The sequence below is a fragment of the Podarcis tiliguerta genome (assembly GCF_965153285.1).
Source record: "Podarcis tiliguerta genome assembly, chromosome: 4".
Classification (NCBI taxonomy): domain Eukaryota; kingdom Metazoa; phylum Chordata; class Lepidosauria; order Squamata; family Lacertidae; genus Podarcis; species Podarcis tiliguerta.
The window spans coordinates 78,703,131-78,724,988 of record NC_139537.1 but is presented as its reverse complement, the minus strand read 5'-3'; positions in this window follow the sequence as shown (position 1 = coordinate 78,724,988).

The window sequence follows — 21,858 nt, the reverse complement described above, 5'->3', positions numbered from 1 at the left end:
CCTAGATAATAATTGGCACACAGCTGCCAAACCCAGCCCACATGTTCAAGATGTGAAATAGGCAATGGGATATGTTCTTGAAATACTTAGAGGATCTCTCTTCTTTGCACATTTCATGATTAATCTTTACAGGATGACTCATAGGCTTTTGCTGTATTCCTTTGAGCCAGGCGCAGAAGGTTTTATTTGAGAGGCATTGATTGTCTAATTCTTTTAAAGAGCTGTGATATGGGTTAATGGGGGCATTTTCTGCTTAGAAGACAGTACCGTTACTGCAAATATCAAGTTAACCTGACACTGCAGTCTTTTTTAATATCTTCTTCGAAGCATGCTTTTGTATGTGATAACGATCAGATCCGGTTATTTACTTCCGTTAAAAGAGAAGACTGTGGTGGTGAACAAAACAGAAGCTTCTAAGCAAAGTAAAACACTCAGGTTTTTACTAATTATTCAATATGATGTGAAATTGGGTTCTATCTACACCTATGCTTTTGCAAGCATTGGTGATCAGGGCACAAAAAACCAAATGGCAAGTTTCTTCAGCAATAGTTTGTTCCTCATGTAACCACATTAAGTACACCAGTTTGTGTTATCCATTTAGGATATTTATACCCTATCTTTCTTCCTTTATGGCAGCAAACATAGCATACATGGAAATCCTTAGTGGACTTTAGGCAATATTGTAGCATTGCCCAGAACTTGGACTTGTTTAGCTTTAGCAAGTTGGCCGTATAACCTTTAAGTGGGGTGGGGTGATGGAGCCATTGTTGACAATGGCAGAAAGGTTTATTTTGTGTAATTCTAGGATCTCTGAGCAAATAACTTGTTGTAAATCATAGTCGATTTCCATCCTATTCCAAATTACTGTCCTGTTACAAGAAAAAGTGCCAAAAAAATTACATTCACAAAGCAGCAAAAGTTTTAGATTGAGATATCCTATACTACGACGTCACTTTCATTTTGTATTAATTTAACTGTACACCAAGTACATTAAAAGCAATAACAATAATAATAATAATAATAATAATAATAATAATAATAATTTATACCCTAGCCACTCTTAATCAAGTGTTAAAAACAATACACGTTAAAACTTTAAAAAGAGGGAAAAATGAGAAATGCATATATTGTTATGCCCACCATAATTATTTTTTCTAAAGTTTCCCAATAGCAAATTTGACTCTCAGAGAAGAACCGTGAGAAGGAGGGAGAATATAATATCTCCACAGAGTTCAGCAGACCTGCCTACCAAGTAATCACCTTTTGGTTCAACATCAGGTTAGTGAGTAAATAAGAAGACATTTAGGGGATTTAAAAATGTTTTTGAATTTACACCATGAACTTCTAATTTGATTAGAGAGAATAAACATACGCTCAGGAAAGGAAACCCATACTTCAGCAAATTTAGAAGGTTTTCAATGATATTATTGTCATGGGGTTCTGCATGGCTCAGGGCATTAGTAATGAGATATGGGAGCTTGGCAACTCCAGGTCACCATGTCAGATTGGGCCTAGGTCAGTCGTAACTAAAATGTATGACTCTTACTAGTACATAAACTAATTATTTTACTGTTTTGTGTCAATAGAGTTGCCCATGTGAAATGAATAAGAGGTCTCCAGTCAAACCCTTTTGCCATAGTTGGCCATGTCAAGCTACCAAACTGTCAATCTCAGCAGACCAATCAACTATAGAATAGGCAAGGAGAATGAATTACCTTTTATGACCTTTGGAGTGGAATCCTTACAGGTCAGACTTGGGACATCTAGCCAGAACTAAACGGTAGACCTTGAAAGCCATTTTCTATGCTGTTCATTTCCAAAACCTTTCAGAAGTATCATAATTTAAGCTACCTGAACTGATGAACAGTTCGATTAAAGAAAAATAAATCAAGAACATCAATCAGACAGCTATACCTCATTCTGCACTGAAACACTGCCACGGGGACTTTCTGCTTATGGTTTGAAAAAGCATGTCACAAAGGTCCACAAAGCAAGGTTTAAGAAAATAATCATAGAAAACAAAGTTAAGAAAAGGGTAAGGTAAAGCTACCACAGCCCATAACCAACATGAAAACTGCAGACCATTTTGAAACATTCAAAATCAAGGACATATTCACTTGGCTACTAAAGGCTGAATTCAAAGATTTGATCTTTCTCGGGAAAAGATTTTACCTCTCTGACAATTGTCCTTTCTGCCTATTGGATCCAGCCCTAGGTTCATAATCATTCTAACAGTTGCATGTATAGCATGATATTCTTTCATATATAAGTATTTTTTGGGGAAAAATAAAAATCACATGAATTTGCCTTTATGGATTTTTGTGGCCAAAATACTCTGCTCTCACATTCTCCCAAGGGAGGCCTAGATAGTGTTCTCTCTGATAATATTCTGTTGGCATGCAAATGCATTTTTAATTAGACAAGACTTTGCCCCCAAAGCTGATTTGTAAATATGGTATCATTGGTTTTAACTGGTTCAATGTGCCAGTTTTCATTGATGTTTTACCTGTCTTGTTTTTATGTTTTTTACTCTTCAATTTGTTCTTGTTTTACAATAATTCATTGTACTGTATTGCATTATTGCTGCTAGCTGCCTTTAGAACCATTTGGTGGAAAGGCAGGATTCAAATTTAGCAAGCAAGTAATTCAGAATGAATGCCTGGCAGTTTCCAACACATGATTTATCCAAGACCTATTTATCCATGGAAGAAGTAAAAAAGAGGTCAAAGCTCTGCTAACGGAAGACACCTGACTAAGGTCCACATTTTTAAGTGAACTAACCTAGTTTGCCTAGCATGGACTAACACATAGACCAGAATGTACTTATTCTTTGGGTTTCTCATTTCACTGAATTTTGTGATACAGATGTTGGTTTAAAGAAAGAAAAAGGAAGATGTACCAAAAGTTCTCTATTTTAGTTCAAAATAGATTTAGAAATGTGTATATTGGGATATCTGACTATTAGTTTGGGATTAAACATATATTACAGCAAGCATTTTTTCCATATTTAAATACAGATTTTGGTTATGAGGTGTTTTCTTTTTCTTAAGTCACAAATTACAATGAAAATGGAACGGAACAGACTTATGAATAAATATATGTGAAATTGACACAGCACCAGAAATAGACTGATCTATCCCTACATGTGACTGAAATGACCTGTGATTTATATGTTTGAGTAGTTGGCAATAGCTGGTAAGGCAGTCTCTCTAGCAGAAAGAAAATGAATAAACTAAGATAACCTTATATTGGACAGCCATACAGTCATTAATCACAATTTCCAGATGGATGCAGAAGGATCCATCAAACGAATAATGATAATAATGCTTTTATCCAACAAAACAAAACTCTATTGAAGTTCATTTGGATATTATTATTTCAATGGCAATATTTAGATCTGTCAAGTGTAATGCTATCAGGTCAAGGGCACTAAAACCAACACTCGATTATGAGGCATGATGTTGCTGAAGAGTGACAGAAAAGAGCAGACACTGCAAACCTGGCTAGAATCCAGCATCTGCAGGGAAAGATTCCTAGACACTCTCTTGGTGTCAATGCAGTCCTTTTCTAAGAAGCCATCTGAGTTAAATTTAGAGTCGTGAGATTTTCACTGGTGTCCGAATAGGTCTGGGATATCTATCTATAGAGATGCTTTTCAAACTGCATCAAACAGCACTTTGGACAAGTTTCCTTTGGACCCCAGAAGGATTAAGATAATCACTAAAAGCATATTTATTACAGGGGCTAATGCAATGTTTTAAAGTGAAATGTCTTGACTTCTTCCTGCCGACAGCATCCTTTGGTTCATATTGGAGCAGCTGAAAGAGGCAGAAGAAAAGATGTTTTGCTTTAAAACGTTCATATCTGTGTCTGTTAGTCACTACAGCAAACACACACAAAAACACACACACACACACACTTGGGTTCCATAGACTGGGAGGAGAATGCTACTTGCTGCTGATTCCCTCAGGCATCAAAATGTTTTGGGCTGCCCCTGCAGGGCTGTCTTAGCATATGCGGCGCTGGGGTGCAAAGATCCACCCAGTGCCCCCCCCCCGGTTGCCCAGTCCCAGGAGCGCAGGAGGGCGGAGCCAACCGGCCGCCTCAGCATCTTGCTGGCTCAGTTGCCCCCAAACTTGTGGCGCAGAGCCGCCCGCAGCAGAAGAGCCCGCCGTGGCGCTCCAACCAACGAGTGGGCTCTTCCCTGGACTAAACTTGGGCCCCGGACTCTCAGCCTGGAGCCCCTGAGAGCTTGTTGCCCGGGTGCCCTGCACCCTTAGTGCCTATGTGTAAGACGGCCCTGTGCCCCTGCCTATATTCACATTATGTTGGAAGAAAGAAGTTTAGCAAAACACACGTTTCCTTTTTTTCCTCTTATAAATAAATTTTTATTGATTTTTTAACATATCATTTCCAACAGTCATTTAACATACATTCTTATCTTATACAATATTTTAGACTTCCGTCAACCACCTCTGAAGATTTTCCATTCTTTATCACTTAACCTGCATTTCTTAATTTCTCTATTACTTTTAATTGTCCTTAACTAATAATTCTCTCCGTAGTCTTCCTTGCAATATTTCACCTAATCCTCCTTACAAAACTTCTTGCAGTCCTACTAGCGCAATTATTTTTCAAATAGTTCAAATACTTACTCCAGTCCTCTAAGAATCTCTGGTCCTGCAGGTTTCGAATCCTTCCTGTCAGTTTGTCTAATTCTGCATAGTCCAAAAACACACATTTCCTAAGGGAATATGCTCTACCATCATTCACACATGCCAATCACACTCCCAGCCACACTGCTAGAGGGAGCCAGGAGCAGTGGGTAAGGAGCAGTGGAGCTGCCAACATTTACTTTGGGTAGTGGGAAGGTCAGTGCTGTGTGGATGTAGTCATGGGAATGCTGGATTGACTCTGCCAATGTGTCCACACAGTGCTGACCTCATCACCACCTACCACCTCCCCTCTCCTTCCCAGGAAGTGGTAGCACTTCTGGGAGGGGCTTCCCAGTGGCTCCACCCAGACTTTGGAACTCCCTCCCTAGAGAAATTAGTCTGACTCCCTCCTTGTTGTCCTTCCACCAGAAAGTGAAGACTCTCTTGTTCCAAAAGGCATTTCGGAACTGACTGCTTTTAATGAAAGGACTGGTGCAGTGCTGGTTGTTGTTTTTTTAATGTAATTATTTGCAGTGCTATTTTTCTAGAAAAAGAGGTGCTGGAGCTTACCACGTACTTCTCCTTTGTTCTCTTAGAATGGCAATGGTGCCCACCTGAGCAGGGTCTGAGCTCAGCTTTGCTGATCTCTGGCTGAAAAAAAGCCCTGATTATTTGTATAATTCTAATAGAATAGACAGCAGTCACTAAATTAAAAGACGCCTGCTTCTTGGGAGAAAGGCAATGACAAACCTAGACAGCATCTTAAAAAGCAGAGACATCACCTAGCTAACAAAGGTCCATATAGTAAAAGCTATGGTTTTCCCAGTAGTGATGTATGGAAGTGAGAGCTGGACCATAAAGAAGGCTGTTTGCCGAAGAATTGATGCTTTTGAATTATGGTGCTGGAGGAGACTCTTGAGAGTCCCATGGACTGCAAGAAGATCCAACCTATCCATTCTGAAGAAAGGCAGCCCTGAGTGCTCACTGGAAGGACAGATCCTGAAGCTGAGTCTCCAATACTTTGGCCACCTCATGAGAAGAGATGACTCCCTGGAAAAGACCCTGATGTTGGGAAAGATGGAGGGCACAAGGAGAAGGGGACGACAGAGGATGAGATGGTTGGATAGTGTTCTGGAAGCTACCAGCATGAGTTTGACCAAACTGCGGGAGGCAGTGGAAGACATGAGTGCCTGGCGTGCTCTGGTCCATGGGGTCACGAAGAGTCGGACACGACTAAACGACTAAACAACAACAATAGAATAAAGATGGCCAGAGAATTTTGATTCTATCAGTGTTTAATTATTTTTTATGCTTGTTTTTTCAATGCTTTTAACTGTTCTTATTTTTAACTGTAAGCCACCTTGAGTCCCTGTAAGGGAAAATGGTGGAGTATTTAATACTAATACTAATACTAATACTAATAGTTATTATTATTCAGGGAGGCCAGGTGCATTGTGGTCTGAATCACTGAGCCTCTTGGGCTTGCCGACTGGAAGGTCGGTGGTTCGAATCTTTGTGACAGGGTGAATTCCCTTTGCTCTGCCCTAGCTCCTGCCTACCTAGCAGTTTGAAAGCATGCCAGTGCAAGTAAATAAATAGGTACCGCTGTGGCGGGAAGGTAAACAGCATTTCTGTGCTCTCTGGCTTCCGTCATAGTGTCCCGTTGCGCCAGAAGCGGTTTAGTCCTGCTGGCCACATGACCTGGAAAGATGCCGGCTCCCTTGGCCTGAAAGTGAGATGAGCGCCACACCCCATAGTCACCTTTCACTGGACCTAACCATCCAGGGGTCTTTTTTTTAAACCTTACCATCTTTCTTCATTGGCCACTCCTAGATCCATCTCAGGACGAGGAATATCATTTTGTTATCATATGTTTAGTTATAGTGAACAGAAGAATGATAATGTTTCTATTTAAAACACATACATCATTAAGCTAACGAATCATTAATTTAGGGCCACTTTTCCTATGAAAGACTGCAATGGGGTTAGCAGGAGACCTTGCAAGAATTGTTGTGTGATGCACACATTTATTTAAACTCCTGACAAATACGAGTGAAGAGTGGCAACTGAACATCTACAACGAAATAGACTACAGACTACATTTAAGCAGCAAGATTTACTTTTCTGCAGAGTTGAGTTGAAGGGAGAAAGCATGGGGAGAGATTATCTGAACAAAAGGCAGAACTGGAATAGAGAGGGATGTATTCAATCAGAGCATTGCAATAAAGTGCTGTGAGACCAGCTACTCATAGCGGCTAACTGTTACACATCCAAGGGAGGGACACAGCCTAAACAGGAAATGAAAAGCAAACAATGAACCGAAACTGACATATTTCACAGAAAAAGTAATAAACATATGGAATAATGTGACAGAAAGGTCAAAAAAGTGAATGCTGAAAGGAAGCAAAGAGAACTAGCCTTTTTTTTTTTTTCTGTGCCAAGAGAAGAAAAGGCAGCTCTGCATTAGAATTTATGGTTTAGAATTTACCTTTTCCATTTCTAAAGCTGGCATCATTTGAGGGGTGGTTCTGTAGTGATGTAAAAATTGTGATTGAGAGTTCATATTCTTTTAATTGAAGATACTGGCTTTTGGCTGCTGGACTGTTGAACAAGGAGGTGCTATTTAGCAACAGCTAGCAACAATAATATTGCTTGGTTGGATCCCAATGTAGTCATAGACATTTCCTGTCTGTTCAGAAGCAAGCCCTTTTCAATTCAATATGTGATTACTCCTAGGTAAGTGGAGTTGAGTTGCACCCTAAGTCCATAACAATAATCTATAAAAAGCAAATAAACAAGCAGTTTGTCTTAAACCATTCCTATTAGAAGCAGCCTAATCTAAACAAAAAACCAAAACCTTCTCTCACAAATAAATTACCACTATCAAACCACCTGCCCCACCTTTGTGCATTTGATGACTTATTATTCATTTATTGTTATTAATGTTATGAACATCCAGCAAAACAAATGGGGAAGTTTGTGTGTGTGTGTGTGTGTGTGTGTGTGTGTGTGTGAGAGAGAGAGAGAGAGAGAGAGAGAGAGAGAGAGATGGTTCTTGTGCCAACAGTAAACTAGAATTGCTGAGATGGATGAGATGGAGACTTGGATACAGGAAAGCTCCTCTATTGCTACTGCAAGTCAGTCTCCACAGCGCACACAGGAACCCATAATGCAAAACAGTAGATCACAATTAGAACAATGTCCCAAGGTGCCACGAGAAAGAGGATACAATCATTAATGGTAGTCCGGCTATTTTACAGAGGCAACGTTCTGGTATAGGTAAAGATTTTGGAGTTGGGGGGTGTGCAGAAGAGGAGCACAATAGAGTGGGTGGGACTGAAAGAGTAAAAACAGAGCAGAATCAGCAGATTATGGAAATCCTTGTTCTGGAATTCTTGCTCCCTATCCCTGTGATGTGAAGTGGATGAGATTAGATAGTGCTAAAAGAAACCATGCACATTTATTCATGGGGAGGGCTGTCTGCAGGAGTGGGGCGGGGTGAGGACAGGCAAAGCAAGCCCTTATTTACACAGTACATAGTTAAAAAGCATGAAATTCACTGTCACAGGATGTTGGGATGGCCATCGTCTTAAATGGACTTTGAAAGGAATTATACAAATCCACAGAAGGTAAGGGGCTAAATGGCTACTAGCCATGATGACTGTATATTAGCTCCCAGGGGGTGCCACCTTGAGGAAAATATGGGGGGGGGGCAGACAAGGATGGTGATATGGGAGGGAGAGTGTGAGGTAACCTTGAAAGTTGACAGGGAAGATAAAGCATGCTGGAAATGTAAAGATTCAGACGGTGACTTTTATCATATGTGGTGGACTTGTGATAAAGTAAAAGTATTTTGGGAGATAATCTACAACGAATTAAAGAAGATGTTTAGATATACCTTTCCCCAAAAAATGGAAGCATTTTTGCTAGGTTTGATGGGAAATGAGATTGCGAAGGTGGATCAAAGACTATTTATGTATGCCACAGTTGCAGCGAGGACTTTGCTGGTCCAAAAATGGAAATTACAAGAAATACCTACTATCGCGGAGTGGCAGGCGAAGATGATGGACTTTGCAGAGTTGGCCAAAATCCAAGACCAGGACGATCAGAAATTCCAAAGAGACTGGAGTAAGTTTATTGTATATTTGAATGACAATTGCAAAAATCTGAAGATGCTAGCAGGATTGAAATAAATCCTACAATGTGTAAAGATTTAGTCTGTGCGATTGGATGTGATATGGGATACCTGTTGAAGGGAAGGAAGGAAGTCGCAAGCTCGGCAGAGCAAAAAGGTTCTTTTGTGTTTGTTGCTGTAATGTTTGAAATGTTGTTTAAAGGAAAATAATAAAAATTTATGGGGGGGGGGAGAAAGAAAGTTAATGGGGAAGCTCTGGACAGTGTCCCGTCCTTTCCCCTACTCCCTTGGGTCATACAGCGTGTGTTTAAATTGCCAGCCTGGGAGGGATTTAATGGAGAGAAGCCTGCAGCTGGGGATTCTCTTGCTGTTGGCAGGATATGTGACAGACAGAATGTGCAACATACACTCAGATTTTGCAGGAAGAAGAAGAAGAAGAAGAATTTGGATTTGATATCCTGCTTTATCACTACCCGAAGGAGTCTCAAAATGGCTAACATTCTCCTTTCCCTTCCTCCCCCACAACAAACACCCTGTGAGGGGAGTGGGGCTGAGAGACTTCAGAGAAGTGTGACTAGCCCAAGGTCACCCAGCAGCTGCATGTGGAGGAGCGGGGAAGCGAACCCGGTTCACCAGATTACGAGTCCACCGCTCTTAACCACTACACCACACTGGAGAAGCCAGTGAATGAAAATCTCAGTTTCCTCTTCTTGTTTGGAATGCTGAGGTGCCTGGGTGTCCTCTGCTCGCGCTGCCCTCCAATACCCTTTCTAGCTCCAATCACAGGGGCCATAAGAAACAATTTCAGAGATTTTTGCCCAATCCCAGCTCTCTTGCCACCCAAGCAACCCTCCGTGGCTGCCTTGTGAGTCATCTTCAGGAGAAGAAAAGGCTAGGGAATAAACCCTAAACCAGGCTTCCTCAAACTCGGCCCTACAGATGTTTTTGGCCTACAACTCCCATGATCCCTAGCTAGCCGGACCAGTGGTCAGGGATGATGGGAATTGTAGTCTCAAAACATCTGGAGGGCCGAGGTTGAGGAAGCCTGCCCTAAACAAATCTGGAGTGGAGACTCTAAGAGAGTTGACTGCTGCCTTGCACACCTCCTTTTGGCAACTTCTACAGCCAAGATGGTGCCAAACATGTTGCTCCTTTTTCCTTTGGGCCACCTCAGTGGGGCTAAGAGGAGGGTCTTGTTGTCTGGGGAACCCAGGACCTCCATAGACACTGTCCACACAGTGGTCCTGCCAGAACTTCCCAGGGATTCAACCCGCACATTAGCACAGAATATGCTCTCACCTCCTGTATCTAACAAAGGGTTGAAGAAATACCACGAGATCTACAATCTCTGGGTTTCAATCCAAACTATGCTGCAATCCTATCACCACTTACCTGAGAGGAAGCCCTATTGAGTATAGCTGGCCTTACTTCTGAGCAGACAAGTTTGGTCGGCTTGTTCTGTTAGTTATGCTTAAATCCCAGTGAAATCAGGGTGACAAGTTGGCAGTGATTAACTTAAGCCAAATTGATCAATGGGACTTAATCATAACTAACTTTAGCTGGATCAAAGCTCCAGATTTTTGACTGGGAAATCCGCATCAGAATCCTCAAGGTCAGCCTTCCATAAAATGATCTTTATATAACAATCTTGTTGTGTAATAATCATTTTAATATGTAAACCTTTTTGGCATTTCATCCTTTTTTAAAATCACAGTTCTTTACTTGTATCTGGATGTTCTACATGTGAGAAAAGATAAGTTTAATGGCTACAAAAATAAAATTTTCCATGTTTTTACATTCAAACAATGGGTTCAAATAAGTAAGCTATTAATTGGAGGTGAGCCATATCACATGAAAGCACGTTGTGTGTGTGTGTGTGAATGATTCAATTGGCATGGTCAGCAAATGAAACTTTATTGATATCAGGCTGCACGTTTAATGGGATGTCTGCTGAAAAACAAAGGAGCCTTCAGTAGCAGTTAGAGTTTTTAATTTATCTCAAATACCATCAACAAGAATTAGCTTTCCTCCTCCGCAAAAATTTAGCGGCTTATTACCCAGATGATATGCAAGAAAAGTTTCCTATTTGTGGACAGATTCTTATCTGTGGCACATGGAAACATATGGGATATCTAAATAAAAATGCACTGACATTAATTTCAATGAGGAATGAAGTGAGACCTGCTGCTTTGATTTTTAAAAACAGCAGTAAATAGACATGATGCTGGAACTGTCTTCTGGGACACACTCCTCCTCACAAAAAAAGGGGACATTTGCTACACCCCCCCCCTTAATTTATAGATATTCGTTTGAGATTAACTTTTTGTTTCATTGTCTTCCAGCCTAGGCAGTATGACTTTGAATAGCACTTGAGGGAAATACAAGTCCTCTTGTGCGCAGGTCCTCCTTTTGACTTTGTCATAGGTGTCTGGTTGGCCACTGCGAGATCAGGATGCTGGACTAGGAAGCGGTGAACTTATGTCCCTCCACATGTTGTTAGATTCCTTCTTCCATCATTCATGACCTTTTGCTATGATGGCTGGTACAGATGGGAGTTGGAGTCAACTGCTGGAGGACCATAGGTTCCCCATCTATAGACTAGATTGCTGTCCCTGGCATGCAGGCATAGGCTGCTGATAGCTAGCTCCGCCTTTACAAGGACACAGAAATAACAAAGGAATGTGGAGGGAGCTGAATTCTATCCAGTATGACAAGAGAACGCAATGGGGACCAACATAATATTTTATACTAGGAAATCTGCAAATGACCTTTGACACCTCTGGTTGAACAAGAAAGAAGGATGTGTGCCTGACAGTTTTGGTGATTGCCCAATTGACAGGATTTCTAAGTTATGCCAAAATGGTTCATTCTCTCTCTCTTTCTCTGGTATGCTATTTTAAGTTTCTATCCTTCTCTTGCATTTCTGCTCTTCTTCATTCCGTAGGCTGCTTTCCTTGTAATTTCTGACGTCTGTTTGCTGGTGTGCCAGGGAATCAGGAAACAAAACACATGATCCCTCCTTTAAAAAAAAAAAAAGAGCACTCTTGGGCTATTAAACATTGCCAACCTTGTATCCCTACTTGGTTCATTAACTATGCATGCACTTTGGTAATCTGAGTGCTAATATATATATTACCGATATTGTGCACTACCAGCAGTTATATGCACTCTTAATGGGTTTTTTGAAATAGTAGTGCCCTTGTGCTGCAGAATCTTGAATGGTTAAAAATATCTGATTCACGTAAGCGATAGCCCAATAATGGAAACGTGGGGGAGCGAAGCATTTGAAATATAATATTAGCCTGTGAAAGGAAGTGAAAATTTCAAATTAATCTTTATTCTAAGCTGACACAGTGAAGAGAAGCATCACAAGTGGTGCCAAGTATAAGCTTAACTGGAGTGTCACCAGGATGACTGTGGTGCCTGAAACTCAGCTTATTTCGCTGGAGCAATTCCTTCCCGAATTCAGGCATTTCTGAAGAACAATTATACAGTCAAGCGGGGCCAGAACATATTTGCTAGAGATCTCAAACACAGATGCTTTGCACACTGCAAATAAACATCCCCGCGGACAGTTACTGAAAGTATTTGCGTCACAGGGAAAGAAATCTTAATTGCGCCGAATCTATTTGTTTGATGTGTGATGAATTTCAAGTGATAAGGGTAATAGTCTGATGCATGCTGTAGCTGAAACCAATCATGACTGAATGTTGTTTACATTTTGCGATAGGCCTTTGTACTTGAAGCAGGGGATTTTCATCGAAAGCTATGAGCTGTCAGCGGGCGACATGACGCAGATGCCGCGTTTGGCTCATCACGGGCAACAGGATAGGTAGTAAGTCATTACATAAGAAGGGTCCATCGTGTGGCAATTTACACAATCACAAAATAATGTACACAGTGCATCAAGAGTACAAGCTCATATATTGTGCTGCCGTGGAGGTGCTGCCAAAGCTGTCCTCTTCGTGATTAGTGATACCCCTTTTGGCGTTGTCGTCTCTAGCAAAATGGGCATCACTCTCCCTCGCAGCCACTGAAAATATGGAGTGAGGCAGTGGAGAATGACAGTGCAAAGCCACAGGAACAGGTGGGTGTCTACAAGTATCTGCTGCAGTTTTGGGTTTATGTAAGTGGCAGTACTTAGAGAACTGAACTGGAATTAGAATACAGTGGTGCCCCGCAAGACGAATGCCTCGCAAGACGGAAAACCCGCTAGACGAAAGGGTTTTCCGTTTTGGAGGTGCTTCGCAAAACAAATTTGCTATGGGCTTGCTTCGCAAGAGGAAAATGTCTTGCGAGTTCCTGCAATTTTTTTTTTGCTCCCCACCCCCTTTTTCTAAGGCACTAAGCTGCTAATAGCCTTTTAGCAGCTAACCCGCTAATCCCTTAAGCCTTTAATAGCCGCTAATAGCCGCTAAACCGCTAATAGCGCTAATCCGCTAATGGGGTTGCTTCGCAAGACGAAAAAACCACTAGACGAAGAGACTCGCGGAACGGATTCTTTTCGTCTTGCGAGGCACCACTGTATACAGTTGTGAGGATTTTCCTACTCTACTTGTTGTCCTTAGTATCCTCAGAGACCTAGGGTGTTTCTTACCTTCAGAAATTGCCTAGTGGGCGCCTTACTTTAGAAGCTTTGGCAGCCATGTCATCACCAGATCCTTACCCTGTAGTGTAGTGACCCTGGCAAACCTCTCCTCTCTCGGCTCAGCAATGAGCGAAGTATCCCTTGCTTCTATCTTCTCATCCACTGAGGTAAAGCTCTCCTTATTTCCTTCTTGTCATCTTCCTTTATGCGTTCTTGTCCTCCTGGTCTCTTTCCCCTCTGTTCCATCTGCTGTTTCCTTCTTTCTCAGCCCTTCTTCCACTTTCTCCCGATTTACACACACAAAGCTTTATATATATATATAATGGTTGCCATGGAAGGGTGGAGGGGAGTCAAAGGATTCAGGAAAGCCTAAATGATGATGTTTAATGTTTGAATATACATTTTCAATGTAAAACTCAATTATATATACACACATGGGTGGTGCTGTGGGTTAAACCACAGAGCCTAGGACTTGCTGATCAGAAGGTTGGCGGTTCGAATCCCCGCAACGGGGTGAGCTCCCATTGCTCGGTCCCTGCTCCTGCCAGCCTAGCAGTTCGAAAGCACATCAAAGTGCAAGTAGATAAATAGGTACCACTCCGGCGGGAAGGTAAATGGCATTTCCGTGCACTGCTCTGGTTTGCCAGAAGCAGCTTAGTCATGCTGGCCACATGACCCAGAAGCTGTCTGTGGACAAACGCCGGCTCCCTTGGCCTATAGAGCGAGATGAGCGCCACAACCCCAGAGTCGGTCACAACTGGACCTGATGGTCAGGGGTCCCTTTACCTTTATATATATGAATGAGACCTACAGCCTTCACTTCATCCTCCAGTTGGGTGCATCTCAAGGCTTCATCAGCCCCATCATCCCACTTCTCTATTTTCGGCCCATCCTGCTCAACTTTTGTTCAGGTCAATTCAAGAACTGAGAGGAGGCTAGTATGCCACACGGCCACTTTCCAGCAACTATGATGTTGGCAAGTGTGCTGCAGCCACCAACCTGCCCCCTTCTTCCCAAAGTAACGATACAGAAGCCCTGTCTTCTCTCAAAATTTGATCGCCCAAATGCACATGCAGATTTTCTGTCCCAAATTAAGCAGGGCTTCAATGAAGTTGAGGGAAGTTGGCAGTCCAAAAATCTAAATATAATTTGGAAGTTTCAGAGGGCTTCGGCTGCACATCATGGTGTTTTTGGAGGACCCAGTGGAAATAGAAAGAATTCAGCCAAAGTGTCTATTCCAAGAGTCTATTACTTATAAATATAAATGTAAGCTATATGAAGATGAGTATAAATTAACGGTTGCTCCTAAACTGCTCTTGCAGAAATGAAAGACTCATTTGCAGGGTCAGAGCCAATAAGACTTTTAGATCTGTAGCATATGTGAGTCCATAATTGCTGCAAAAAACATTTTGAGTATGCCTATTTCTATGCAAATACTACTGTTTATATGCTAATGAAAAACTTAGGTGAATCTCTTTTTAAAGTACCTTCTAAAATGCAATGTGATGGCTGCTGTCTTGTATCCTTTATAGGAATCTTTTGTTAATTTTTGTTTGGAACAAGGTATGATTCTGATGACAGCCTTGGTTAAAGTGGAGCTAATCCCTACAATACACAACAGTGGATTCAGAAAACAAATCTTTTCTTTTGATTAACATTACAGTTAACAGTTCTTTAAAAGTCAAAAAAAATTGTGCGGAAGGCTTATGTCTGCAAAAAACAAACCTCAACCATATGCAAAAGTTAACAATTTATTTTTAAGCAGTGGATGTTTGAGCTTCTTTGAAGGTTAGGCATGTGGACACCCTAATTGATCAGCTACTCCAAACAACCCCAAATCAACCCCCTAACAAGCAGCCAATTGGTAGCCTCACCAGTTATCTACCAGTGCCAACTGTGTGCAGCCCTGGCAGCTGGATTGGGTAAGAAGTCACAGGTGCAACACCTGTATGTGTGTCTCATCCAACAAAGCATACATGCACTTAGCCCAGCTTCTGTGCAGGTTTGCTCACTACCTGGATCAGCGTGCAAAAGTGCACTTCAGAAAGCACTGCTGTTGAAAGGAACAGCCACACGGCTCTGTTAATCTCAGTGCATTAGACCTAAATGGGAATCAATCCCATATCAGCCAGAGATTCAGCATGCTTCTAACCGTGCTGTAGCCAAGTGATGATTTTGTCAATTAACTGTTTAAATTTGAGATGGCCGGAGCTGTCCTCTGCTTGATTTGAAATGAGGTCAAAATATGGTTGTTGTTTTCCTGGTGGTGTTTCTTTTCCTGGGGGGGGGGGTGTTCATCTCTTTCCCGAGAGACTTCTCAAAGCTTATAAATGTTGTCCCATGTATCTAACCGATTGGTTTAGATCTGGATGGAGGTCAGCAACCACATATAATGTTTGAAAGTCGTCATCAAGAAACAAAGAAAATGATTAACCCAAAGGTTCCTGTTGCCAAGCAAAAGGCTGTTTGCTTGGGAAGCCTGATTATTTGTTGTATTTATCTAACAAAATTTGTACACTGCTTAATTGTAGAAGGGACGCGGGTGGCGCTGTGGTCTAAACCACAGAGCCTAGGACTTGCCAATCAGAAGGTTGGCGGTTCGAATCCCCGTGACAGGGTGAGCTCCCATTGCTCGGTCCCTGCTCCTGCCAACCTAGCAGTTCGAAAGCACATCAAAGTGCAAGTAGATAAATAGGTATCGCTCTGGCGGGAAGATAAACAGCATTTCTTTGCACTGCTCTGGTTTGCCAGAAGCAGCTTAATCATGCAGGCTACATGACCCGGAAAAACTGCCTGCGGACAAACGCCGGCTACCTCGGCCTATAGAATGAGATGAGCGCACAACCTCAGAGTCGTCTGTGACTGGACCTAATGGTCAGGGGTACCTTTACCTTTACCTTTTAATTTTAGAAACCTCTGAGCAGTTTACATAAAATATAGCATGCACACTAAAATTACGAGTGCAAGTTGGAAACGAATTGGTAAAATTTATGGTTCCCTGCACTCTGCAACATTCGTTTTAGGTAGAGTAACCTTCTGACAATTGAGGATGCCTCCAGCTTTTTCCATAAAGTGGGTTGGGATATGGAATCAAAGGCTGCTCTAAAGTCTATGAAGGTGGCACATAAATGAGGTTGTACCATGAGAAGAATATTTCCCAATCAAATGGGCCTGCACCATACAAATTAGTCTCTGCCTATATGAGGGGAAACTCTTTAATGGCATTACATAGTTGGTAATGCACACCAGTGTAATTGTCTCCTCTGACTTCAACATGGCAGCATACTGCTGCCGTGGGTATGATTCTATGCCTGTTCAGAAGTTTTGGACTGATTTATACCGCAAGATTACTAAGATTATGAGCACTATTCAAAGGACATCACAGTTATCCCTGTTGAACATGTTGGATAATCAGAAAACAGATATTCATTCAGAGGAGCTATAAATGTGGCTCTTGGCAGCTACTTGCATGTCCATTCCTCCAAAGTAGAAGACATTATATGATTTAAAATTGTCTTTGTGGTATAATAACATCTGGAATCTGGCAGTATCTGAGAAAATAACACACAATTTAGATGTCTCAAAAGGAGCTGAAGACCCTGAACATTTCGAGGCCATTTGGGGAGAATTTTTCACTCAGGTTACTGCAAGTGATCTGAAAAGTTCATTGCCTGGACCAATGCACGAAATTTTTAGCTTCATAATCGTGATTGTTAAAAAAAATTCTCCTATGTGGTTGGTGTATGTGATAAAAGAAGTTGATTTAAAATACATACCAAAATATAAATAAACCCAGCAGTTTAAAAATGCGTTATAAAATAAATTACTTATTAATATACATATCAACTTTTTGGATAGCAGCTTAACTGTGCAAAAATGTTTTTAGTAGGCATTGAAAACAGTACAGTGAAGGCACTTGCCTAATATTAATAGGCGGAGAATTCCAAAGTGTAGACACCACCACACTCCCCCCCCCAAATCAAACCCAAACAATTCCTTACCATTTATGTCATTTATAACAATCAATAAGAATTTCATTATCAATACTAGGGCTACAGTCCTAATCTTATTTACCTGGGATTAAGTCCCATTGAGGTTATTGTGAATTACTCCTGAGTAGACACGATTATGATTGCAGATTTTTTGTGCGCCTACAAAGTACCTCCATGGTGCATCTGGTCTGCTCAACATTGAGCATGTATGCTCCTAATCTCCATCCCAAATTAACGGACAGAGAATAATTTCTGGGAGAAATGATGGTCAATTCATAATACAGTCAAGGATTACGATCTGGGCAAATTCATATACCGAACATGTGGTTACAAACTTTGGTGTCATCACTAATTTAAAAGCACATGCAGTCCAATCTTATTCATATTTATGCAGAAGTAGTACAGAAACATGCAGCGGGGTTTACTTACAAGTAAGTCTGCCTAAGATTTATGCATTTTTATTACCATAACACAGATTGAGTGAATCACAGACACCACCTCTCTTTCCCACTATTCTATTAATGTCTTAGCTCTGTGATATTGCGATGTTGGAGATAGTATCTCTGGAAACCTTCGTTTGTATCAGTTTGGAAAGCTGTTGGCTTCAGCCGCAGCACATTAATGCAAATCTAATGTACCTGCTGGTATGATTAGCTGAATCAAATGATGGCATTTAACTAACACCTAAATAATCTTAATTAGGATCCTCGGCTCATCTTAGCACTTGGAACTCTACAGATGGGTAGTCTTAATTATCAGCCTTTTGATTAGGATAACAGCTCTAATCAAGATGATGTATGCCTGATAGACAGCGTATCAGTAAATTAATGACAGTTGTTAAGCGGAAACATAAGCAAAAAAACAAGAGCTGTCTTCTGCTTGAGACATGATGGAATAACAAAGTTTTATCGTACGGGGGCACAACATACACATTCTGTAGGGAGCGCAAAACTTCCCTGGTTTTGCATTGTGTTTCTAAATATGACAGCATGTTCGTTTTCTCCGCCGCGGAGTCTCAAAATGCAAATCGTATGCAGAGCTTTGACGGCACATGCACAGAAAGTCGCATTTGTTGACACCGCAACAAGAGCGTCCTGTTCAAGGCAAGTTCATCCGGCTATGTTGCCTGTCAACCACAGCGCCATTATCACCACAAACATGTGCCAATGTGAGTTGTCATGCAAAGGAGGCTATGAAAGTGCACGAAAAACGTGTCAGTCCAGTAATACAGTCCACCTTGCTCCCAGTGTGCATTGGACTGTACAGTTCCTTTTCAGGGGAAATATTTACCGCCAAATGCAACTCCATGAAAAAAAGAAGTAGAAATAGTCATGCTGACTTTCAGTCAGGAAAAAAATATGGCCTGAAAACATCTCATTTAGTTAACTCTTATTTGTTACGGATAAGGGTAGGCAAATCTGTCAATTATAGTTTCTCTCAATTTCTCATTTTTTCAATCTTAAATTCAGTTTTTGTGTCACTGCGTTAGTTTGGGATTCCCCCCACTCCCCCAAAAAGTCCTCATGAAAATTCATGAGCATCTTAGTGAACATTTTTCCATAGATAGATAGATCCTGGTGTGCAATTTTGCCTAATATACACATTGGAAGCATAAGAAACTGCCTGATTCCATGGCAGATCATTGATCTATCTAGCTCAGTTTTATGGGTGTTGGCCAGCAGTGGTTCCCCAAGACTGCAGGAAGTTCTTCCCAGCCCTGTGCGGATGTCGTAGACTGGTTGGACACAGAGGAATGGTGGGAGGAACTAGCTGAGTGACCCCCAAGGGAAGAAGGCTCAGAGACCAAGGAATGGTGGTAGGAAGACAACGACTGGTCTGAGGGAGAAGACTGGGAGGAGGAGGAGGTGTGGGAAGGTGGAGAGGTAACAGGGCTTTGTGCGTTGGGAGAGTATGTAGCATGAGGGAGGCCAAGAGGCAGAGATAAGTCAGGGTGGTGCAGAGTCATGGGTGTCTCCCAGTGGTGCTGTGACAAGCTCCCCTTTCCCTCTGTCTCCCAGAACCAGAAGAGGGTTGAAATGGGCAGAGCAGTGGCAGGCTGCACATAGACGCAGTCTCTGATTGCTTGGAAAAGAGCCTAGAGAGGAGGGAGACATGGATTTGATTAATTAACTAATTAATTAATTTTGTATGCAGTTCTATACCCGCAGGTCTCAGGGCGGCTCACAGGACTTTCAGTCTCAGCAACTGATCCATGGGCAAGATCTAACGGGGATGAGCTGCTGTGCTCATTAGGCCTAAGAAATTGTAATATGGCGAATAAACTGAATATCTTTTGTTAGAAATTCACATGGTTAAATCTGCCGATTTTAGATTCTCTCTGTTTCTCTATATTTTCTTATCAGTTTGTGATTTTTTTTTAAGTCCTCATGAAAATCCACCAGCATTTTAGCACATTTTTGTATACCATATATGGAAATCAATTTCCAATATTAATATTGGAACATAGTTACTCAGTGTCACCAGTATATGCAGAAGTCTGGCCTGTTTAAGACTATATATAATAACCCTTATTCTTAACAATATAGAACTCACAAGTGGAGAATACCTTTATATACTACTACTACTACTACTACTACTACTACTACTATTTGTTGCTGTTTAGTCATTTAGTCGTGTCCGACTCTTCGTGACCCCATGGACCAGAGCGCGCCTGGCACTCCTGTCTTCCACTGCCTCCCGCAGTTTGGTCAAACTCATGTTGGTAGCTTTGAGTACACTATCCAACCATCTCATCCTCTGTCGTCCCCTTCTCATTGTGCCCTCCATCTTTCCCAACATCAGGGTCTTTTCCAGGGAGTCTTCTCTTCTCATGAGGTGGCCAAAGTATTGGAGCCTCAGCTTCACGATCTGTCCTTCCAGTGAGCACTCAGGGCTGATTTCCTTCAGAATGGATAGGTTTGATCTTCTTGCAGTCCATGGGACTCTCAAGAGTCTCCTCCAGCACCATAATTCAAAAGCATCAATTCTTCGGCGATCAGCCTTCTTTATGTTCCAGCTCTCACTTCCATACATCACTACTGGGAAAACCAGAGCTTTTATTATACAGACCTTTGTTGGTTTTTATTTTTGTGGGTTCTGCATTTGTGAGTCTCTCCCCCCCCCCACAAGCTGCATTCCATCTCTCCTTATCTACCCCTAAAATGGTAAAATGGTCTGGGCACATCAGAGCCACTCCAAGATGACTGCGGGGGTGAAGATACCAGTATGGAGCCATTCGTGTTTTGCTTCTCATGACCTGTAACCTCCAGCTCTCACTTCCATACATCACTACTACTACTACTAATTTTATTATTAGTACCCCACCCATCTGACTGGGTTTCCACAGCCCCTTCAGGCAGTTTCCAGCAGATGTAAGAACACAATAAAATATTACACATTAAAAACTTCCCTATACAGCGCTGCATTCAGATATCTTCTAAAAGTAGTATAGTTATTTATCTCCTTGATATCTGACAGGGGGGCATTCCACAAGGCAGGCATTACTGCTGAGAAGGCCCTCTGCCTGGTTCCCTGTAACTTCACTACTCACATAGAGTAACTTTCGTGTGAGTTATTACTATATTATCCCAGTGGAGCTGTGCTGTATCTTTGTCCTTTTGTCCTTCTGGGCTGTGATGCTTTAAAGTTTACATTTGTTGTTGTTGTTGTTGCTGCTGCTGCTGCTGCTGCTTCTATTATGTTTGCACTTTTCTTTTTTTCCTTTTTGTGTGACAGATCAATAAAAATATTTTAAAAGCCAAAACCAAAAAGATATAGTAGTAATATATTCTCAACCTAAACCAAAACAAAGGGCAGTCATAGTGTGGATTTGTACTCATTTATACCGCTTTCTCCTTTTTGTTCCCAAAATGTAACTTTTTATTGATGATAGCTATGAAAATCATACTCATTTAGTTAAATCAGTGCATTGATTTATGTGGACATATTCTGACTAACTTTGGATATCTTCTTTCTTTCTTTCTTTCTTTCTTTCTCCAATGCATATTGATCTGGCTGAATAAATGCAAGCTATGTGATAGATCTGAGAGGCAAAGATCTGAGAGGCAAATAGGCACAGCCAAGTAGCATGATCTAGATCACTGTAGAAATTGTGAAAGTTTTATAAGAATTATTTTTATTGTCGTATGAGCAGTGCTTTTTTTCCTGGGGGGATGCAGGGGTACGCTTACCCCTAAACATTTTGTGAATCTAAGTTTGGCCTCATTGAGGGGCAGTATTTCAATACGAGTAGGAAAGTGAGAGTACCCCTAAACATTTTTTTTAGAAAAAAAGCACTGCGTATGAGCATAACAGCAAACTCACTTCCCGGCTCATAATACCTGGCAATTGCCTTCTATAAGAAAGCTGGTATATTCTCACGGAACCACCCTGCATACATTACGTATGCAATCTTTAATTGAGAATATTTAAAATGCTAAATCATATGTAGTTATTCACTTGACAAACCATAGAATCTCAGTGTTCTAA